Here is an 8057-nt window from a genome sequence, read left to right as displayed (position 1 = left end):
AGACTGCGCCGACCAGCTGGCCGGGGTTTTCACCAACATCTTTAACCAGTCCCTGTCCCAGGCCACCGTCCCACCCTGCCTGAAAACCTCAACTATCATCCCAGTCCCGAAGAAAAGCACGGTGAGCTGCCTAAACGACTACCGCCCGGTGGCACTCACACCAATCATCATGAAGTGCTTCGAGAAACTAGTCCGGGCCCACATACTCACACGCCTCCCGCCCAACCTGGATCCATACCAGTTCGCCTACAGAGCCCACAGGTCCACAGAGGACGCCATCGCGACGACTCTCCACGCCACTCTATCCCACCTGGAGAGGGGAAACAGCTACGCGAGACTGCTCTTCGTGGACTTCAGCTCCGCCTTCAACACCATCCTTCCAGACAGGCTAGTGACCAAACTACTAGACCTGGGTCTATCACACTCTATATGTGCGTGGATCAAGGACTTCCTGACCGACCGCCCCCAGAGGGTGCGGGTGGGCCCCCACACCTCCACAGCCCTCAGCCTCAGCACTGGGTCCCCCCAGGGCTGCGTGCTAAGCCCCATCCTCTACAACCTCTACACCCACGACTTCACCCCCGTCCACCCCAGCAACTACATCGTAAAGTTTGCAGACGACACCACCGTGGTGGGATGTATCTCGGGGGGGACGAGGCGGCGTACAGGGATGAGGTAGAGCAACTGAGCAAGCTGTGCAAGGTTAACAACCTGCTGCTGAACAAGTCAAAGACCCAGGAATTCATCGTAGACTTCAGGAGGAAAAAGTCTGAGATCCAGCCCCTGCTCATCGACGGAGAGAGCGTGGAGAGAGTCTCAACCCTCCGATTCCTGGGACATCACATGCGGAATGACCTGACCTGGAAGGACAACACAAAAGGCACCATCAAGAGGGCTCAACAGCGGCTATACACCCTGAGATGCCTCAGGAAGGAACACAACAAGCAGGAGATACTGGTGGCCTTCTACCGCGGCGCAGTGGAGAGCATCCTCACCTACGGCATCTGCAACTGGTTCTCCAGCTGCACAACAGCGGAGAGAAATGCGCTACAGAGAGTAGTGAGAACAGTACAGAAGATCACCGGCGCCCCCCTCCCCTCTCTGGAAGAGCTGTACAACACACGCTGTCTCAGGAAGGCCTCAAAGATCTCCAGGGACCCGACCCACCCTGGGCACGTACACTTTACCAGGCTGCCCTCGAAAAGGAGGTTCAGGACCCTGGCCGCTAAGACAAACAGACTGAAGAACTGCTTCTACCACAGGGCCGTCCAGGCCCTGAACACAGCAAAGACCTAAGTTCTGGGCCCTGGACAGTCTGGACGGATTGTATGGCAGCTGCTGGACTGAAAAAATCAGGTGTAGTGCTGAGGCACAAACATGTACATTTCAAGCCTGCAAACTGTGACACTTTAAATAACGTGAAAAAATACTATTGTGCAATATGACAACCCTAGTTGACTATCTGTGCAGTATAGTACAGTGGATTGTGTACATAGCCTTTATTTATGTAAACCAGCTAATTACCTTCTTGTGATTTTTTTTTCCTTTCCTAACACCAGGGGAGCCACCCCTCCTAAATTTCGTTGTTTGGTACCTGTACTGTAGCAATGACAATAAAGTCCATTCATTCATTCATTCATTCATTCATTCATGATACAAGATGAAAAAAGGGACAATAATACAGGACATAAGTGACAAATAACACAGGATACAATTAGTAGTAAAAATAGTCAAGAAAATAAAGAGCTCAAGTAGAATGTCATCCTCAGCCCTGCTCTGTCCTGTGACACAACTAGGCAGAGATGATTTACGCACACACACACACACACACACACACACACACACACACAGACAGACACACACACAGACACACACACACACACACACACACGCGCGCACACACACACACACACACACACACACATGCACACGCACACGCACACACACAGACACACACACAGACACACACACACAGACATACACACACATGCTCACACACACACACTTTGACCACTAGCAGCTGCATCATTATTTAAAATGTCCACTGTTGGTTGTAAACGCTTTGATTTACATCAAACACTTCTTCTGCCCTGCTTGTACGTCCTTAGTAGATGTTTTCCATTGTGTCTTTGACACCTTGACAGAGCTGGGGGTTGGGGGGGGGCAGGTGAGGAGGTTGAGAGGAGGGAAGGGATCAGATGTACTCAGATCTACACCTCTAGATGTCTGTCAAACTATTATTACACTTTATTCAACCTTTATCTTAGCTCTCTTTTACAAGGGAGCCCTGCATACACACAGTTTACAATAATAAATAATACACATACAACAAAACAAGTTACTACATAATAAAACACACATTTTTCAACAAAGAGATCTCTGGGCATACAGAGTAGAATGTAGAAGGATTTTTTTCATTTTAAATATTTCCCCTCAGTTTACAAACACACAAGTAAACAAATCGTCTATGCATCAGTCATCACAAGAACGCAACGCTGTGTCATACAGAAGTAGCATGAACTGGGGGCGCTTAGTGGCGTAGCATCTATCATCACAAGGTTCCTGGTTCATCCCTCCTCTCTCCTCTCTCTCTCACCCATCCTTCCTGTCAATCTCTACTGTCTCTATCCTCCTCTCTCTCTCTCTCTCACCCATCCTTCCTGTCAATCTCTACTGTCTCTATCCTCCTCTCTCTCTCTCTCTCACCCATCCTTCCTGTCAATCTCTACTGTCTCTATCCTCCTCTCTCTCACCCATCCTTCCTGTCAATCTCTACTGTCTCTATCCTCCTCTCTCTCTCTCTCTCTCTCACCCATCCTTCCTGTCAATCTCTACTGTCTCTATCCTCCTCTCTCTCTCACCCATCATTCCTGTCAATCTCTACTGTCTCTATCCTCCTCTCTCTCTCTCACTCATCCTTCCTGTCAGTCTCTACTGTCTCTATCCTCCTCTCTCTCTCTCTCTCTCACCCATCCTTCCTGTCTATCTCTACTGTCTCTATCCTCCTCTCTCTTGTCATCGAAATATCTAAATATAGAATCAAAAAAGCAGCCTGCTTCGTTTCAAATTGCATAGGAAAATGTATTTAATTTACTTTTGCAAAAGGAGAACAGTTTACAAGCGTGTCAGGATCTCTCTTGACAGTGAAAGGTCCTCAGAAAAGTCAAGTTACCTGGTCACATCTCTTTTTATACACTTAGATTACAAATCCGCCCTCAGTTGAGGTCAAACCAATCACTAACAAGGGGTGTGGTATTGTACATTGAGGGAGAGGAAGAGGGATGAAGGGTATGGGGGAATCTGGCCCTCCCTTCCTTACGGTATAACAAAGGTGAGGAATGATGGCACCAGAGTGAACAATAGCAGGGCAATCACTCTGGTGTGGCTCAACATTGTCCTGAGTTTCTAGGGTCAAAGACAGACTAAGGAACACAGAAGGGCAATTGCATACATTCAAATGTATGGCACAGGAAAACAAGTAGAGGAACTGGTTTCATTGTGTGCTTAGCTGAGGTCGTAAATGTGTTGATTCTGGCCAGACAATCTGACTGTCTAGTGACTGTTTGTGAATTCAGTCTTAAAGGTCTTTATCAATAAATACAATTTCTTAGTAGGCATATTCCACCATACTCTCACCAATCCTTCCTGTCAATCTCTACTGTCTCTATCCTCCTCTCTCTCTCTCACCCATCCTTCCTGTCAATCTCTACTGTCTCTATCCTCCTCTCTCTCTCACCCATCCTTCCTGTCAATTTCTACTGTCTCTATCCTCCTCCTCTCTCTCTCTCACTCATCCTTCCTGTCAGTCTCTACTGTCTCTATCCTCCTCTCTATCTCTCTCACCCATCCTTCCTGTCAATCTCTACTGTCTCTATCCTCCTGTCTCTCTCACCCATCCTTCCTGTCAGTCTCTACTGTCTCTATCCTCCTCTCTCTCACCCATCCTTCCTGTCAATCTCTACTGTCTCTATCCTCCTCTCTCTCTCTCTCTCTCTCTCTCACCCATCCTTCCTGTCAATCTCTACTGTCTCTATCCTCCTCTCTCTCACCCATCCTTCCTGTCAATCTCTACTGTCTCCTCCTCTCTCTCACCTATCCTTCCTGTCAATGTCTACTGTCTCTATCCTCCTCTCTCTCACCCATCCTTACTGTCAATCTCTACTGTCTCTATCCTTCTCTCTCTCACCCATCCTTCCTGTCAATCTCTACTGCCTCTATCCTCCTCTCTCTCTCTCTCTCTCTCTCACCCATCCTTCATGTCAATTTCTACTGTCTGTATCCTCCTCTCTCTCTCTCACCCATCCTTCTGTCTCTATCCCAATAAAAGCCCTAAAATGTCCTAAAAACATACATAAAAAAATGTCGTCTGAGCATTGGGAATGATGAGCTGGATGAGATGCTGAAGCAGTCCTCAGGGCGCATCAACTTCACAGTGTTCCTCAGCATGTTCGGAGAGAAGTTCAAAGGTATGGCAGTCCTCCATCTTATCTTTGTTTGACGATAACCTAAGCCAGCGCCTTGCATGGCAGCTTGCCGCCATTGGTGTGTGAATGTGTGTGTGAATGTGTGTGTGAATGGGTGAATGAGAGGCCAAGATAAGTGCAGTCCTCTATAGTGTAATGACCTCAGGAAGTGTTAACGCTGCTTGACCTCTAGAGTGCAATGACCTCAGGAAGTGTTAACACTCGTTGACCTCTAGAGTGCAATGACCTCAGGAAGTGTTAACGCTGCTTGACCTCTATAGTGTAATGACCTCAGGAAGTATTAACACTGGTTGACCTCTAGAGTCCTCTAGAATTTACCTCAGGAAGTGTTAACGCTGCTTGACTTCTAGAGTAAAATGACCTCAGGAAGTGATTCTGTCACCATGCAGGAACTGACCCAGAGGACAGTATTCTCGCCGCCTTCAAGGTCTTTGACACGGAAGGGTCATCAAAAGAGATGAGTGAGTATGGTTTAACAGTCTATATTTATTTATTCGTTTATTTAAAAGGGACAATGGATATATTGCTGAAATGGATAGACTGCAAACCTCCTACAATAGCTGGATGGCACAAGGTAAATGTTTATATGATTCCTATGGAATATTTGACATATAGGTCTAAGTGTAAGATTAAGACATTGGTCTCCGTTCTTAGATTATATTGGTACCAGACTGGCAGCCATTGTAATGAAAGGTTTGGTGGATTACACTCAGGAAAGTACACAAGACTAATGTGTAACAGATCTGCAATGTATGGGTCACAATATTATTTACTGTGTTGGTGTTTGTGCTGCCGCTGTGTCTAGGACTGTAAGACTTGGATGTTGTCTCCGATGGGGGTGATCCCCCCATATATTATGGCATTTGTTGTGTCATTTTCTTTTCTGTTTATTTCTGATATGTGACATGGCCTCTCCCCCCCCCCTGTTTTTTTGTTTTGTTTTGTTTTGTTTTTCTTTTCTTTTCTTTTGTTTGTGTTTTAGTTTTTTGTTTGTTTAAAAAAAAAGTTAAAAAAAAAAAGAAGAATGTACTGCATAACGAAGTGCAAAACTAGTTTTCTACTATTACATGGGACAATAACCTCCCCCACGGATACTAGTTGTTGTTGTTGTTGTTGTTATGTCCTGTTGTGTACATGTCTCTGTGAAATTCAATAACAAATATTAACCATAAAAGGGACAATGGACAGTCATTGACTCTCCCTGAATTAGCTGGGTAGCTAAATGACATCAGCAGTCCCTGGGCAGGTAAATCCACAGGGGAGATACGGCCTCAGATGTTATAAACAATATAAAACAGAACGACAGGACATCACACTTTACACTCAATAAACATTACATCAAATATTACATCATGGTGTCAGTACAGTGGTGTCAGGGTGTACAGTGGTGTCAGTACAGTGGTGTCAGGGCAGTGGTGTCAGGGTGTACAATGGTGTCAGGGTGTACAATGGTGTCAGGGTGTACAATGGTGTCAGGGTGTACAATGGTGTCAGGGCTGTACAGTGGTGTCAGTACAGTGGTGTCAGTACAGTGGTGTCAGTACAGTGGTGTCAGGGCTGTACAATGGTGTCAGGGCAGTACAGTGGTGTCAGGGCTGTACAGTGGTGTCAGTACAGTGGTGTCAGGGCAGTACAGTGGTGTCAGTACAGTGGTGTCAGGGTGTACAGTGGTACAGACCCCCACTCTGCCCCCCCCCCATTCCCCATAGACCCCCACTCTGCCCCCCCCCTCCGCCCCTTCCCCATAGACCCCCACTCTGCCCCCCCTTCCCCATAGACCCCCACTCTGCCCCCCCCTTCCCCATAGACCCCCACTCTGCCCCCCCCTTCCCCATAGACCCCCACTCTGCCCCCCCCCTCCGCCCCTTCCCCATAGACCCCCACTCTGCCCCCCCTTCCCCATAGACCCCCACTCTGCCCCCCCTTCCCCATAGACCCCCACTCTGCCCCCCCCTTCCCCATAGACCCCCACTCTGCCCCCCCCTTCCCCCCCTTCCCCATAGACCCCCACTCTGCCCCCCCTTCCCCATAGACCCCCACTCTGCCCCCCCCTTCCCCATAGACCCCCACTCTGCCCCCCCCTTCCCCATAGACCCCACTCTGCCCCCCCCTTCCCCATAGACCCCCACTCTGCCCCCCCCTTCCCCATAGACCCCCACTCTTCCCCCCCCTTGCCCATAGACCCCCACTCTGCCCCCCTCTTCCCCATAGACCCCCACTCTGTCCCCCCCTTCCCCATAGACCCCCATTCTAGCTCCTATGATTACTATCATCCATCTTACTGTCAAAGGAGTAAATCACACTCTTCCATGCAACCACCACCACCATACACACACACACACACACACACACACACACACACACACACACCACGCTGGGTGACCGGGGCCAACACATGGACCACAGGCCCACTGGGACTAGATTGGAGGGGTTGGGTGTGTGTGTGTGTCTCTGTGTGTGTGTGTGTGTGCTACATCAGTCATTGGGGTATACACAGGGGTGGTCTGTAGACACGTCTGATCTTGCTCATGATCAAAAGGACGGCAGCGTTTCCCCCTGTGAGGGCCTGTGTGTGTGTGTGTGTGTGTGTGTCTGTGTGTTCCCCCTGAGGACCTGTGTGTGTGTGTGTGTGTGTGTGTGTGTGTGAAATACAGTTAAAGGAGTCAACAGTATGGAGTCAACAGTACTGTTCATACAGTTAAGAAGAAGGGTTGTGACAAGGGAGGGAGAGAGAGAGAGAGAGCAGACTGATAAAATCATTCCACCATTTTTGATCTTGACGATTTTATCTTTCTGTATTTTAGTTTTCCTTGTTTTGTACAGTGTCCTTGAGTCTGAGAAAGGCACTTTTAAATTAAATCTATTATTATGATCATGATCTATTATTATTATTATTATTATTTTATTAGTAGCCGTAGTAGTAGTAGTAGTAGTAGTAGTAGTAGTAGTAGTAGTAGTAGTAGTAGTAGTAGTAGTAGTAGTAGTAGTAGTAGTAGTAGTAGTAGTAGTAGTAGTAGTAGTAGTAGTAGTAGTAGTATCATCATTATTATTATTATGTTAAAAACGTGTTGCTTGGAGTATGGGCAGAGATCTGTGCCACTAGAAACTGAATTTGAATTACTGACTTTTGAATTTGAATTGCTCAATTTGAATACTTTAATTTAAAAAATGAATTTGAATCACATAATTTGAATTTGTATTGTTTAACTTTATTCAGTTTTTCAATTCAGTTATTCAAGTTAAACAATACAAATTCAAATTATGTGATTCAAAGTATTTTTTTTTATTCAAATTGAGCAATTCAAATTCAAAGTCAGTAATTCAAATTCAGTTTCTAGTGGCACAGATCTCTGCCCATACTTGGAGTACCTCAGTGTCGTTGTCCTTTGCCAAGCAGACAGCGCCCCCGTTGGGCAGTAGTGGAGATAACAGGACTGATCGGTTTCCCTTGACAGGTCGCCGATATGCTCACCAACTTCTCCCTGGACGTGGCCGGGAACCTTGACTACAAGAACCTGTGTTACGTAATCACCCACGGAGATGACAAGGAGCCCGACGCAGAGTGAGGGGAGA

The sequence above is a fragment of the Nansenia antarctica genome (genome assembly GCF_963989245.1).
Source record: "Nansenia antarctica genome assembly, chromosome: 5".
Lineage (NCBI taxonomy): Eukaryota > Metazoa > Chordata > Actinopteri > Argentiniformes > Microstomatidae > Nansenia > Nansenia antarctica.
Note: the sequence above shows the minus strand (reverse complement) of the source record.